Below are 460 nucleotides of genomic sequence, written 5' to 3' on the forward strand. Positions count from 1 at the left end.
AAATGCTCTCTATTTTCTAATTTGGCGTGTGTCTGGTTACTCTCGGTCCGTCCATTTCAAAGGGAAAAAGTATAGAGGGAGAAGTGACAAAGGGGCCAGGATAGCACCCTGTGGGACACCTACAGTTAGAGGGCCTGATCTAGAGGATGATCCAGCAAAGGAAACAGAGGAGGAGAGGTCAGATGCATAGGAGGAAAGGCAGGAGAGGGTGAAGTCCTGAAAACCTAGCGAGAAAAGAGTACCAAGGAGAAGAGAGTGATCAGCAGTGCCAAAGGCTTCAGAGAGGTCAAGAAGAATGAGGACTAGAAGAGGCCACTGGATTTGGCAACTAAGAGATCATTAGTAACTTTGCAGGGAGCAGTTTTGGTGGAATAAGGTCAGAAACCAAAATGGAAGAGGTTAAGAAGAGAATGAGAGGGGGTAGCTAGGTGGTGCAGTGGATAGAGCACCAGCCCTGGAG

Source organism: Vombatus ursinus, unplaced genomic scaffold (genome assembly GCF_900497805.2).
Source record: "Vombatus ursinus unplaced genomic scaffold, bare-nosed wombat genome assembly UNPS02014785.1, whole genome shotgun sequence".
NCBI classification, from domain to species: Eukaryota; Metazoa; Chordata; class Mammalia; order Diprotodontia; family Vombatidae; genus Vombatus; species Vombatus ursinus.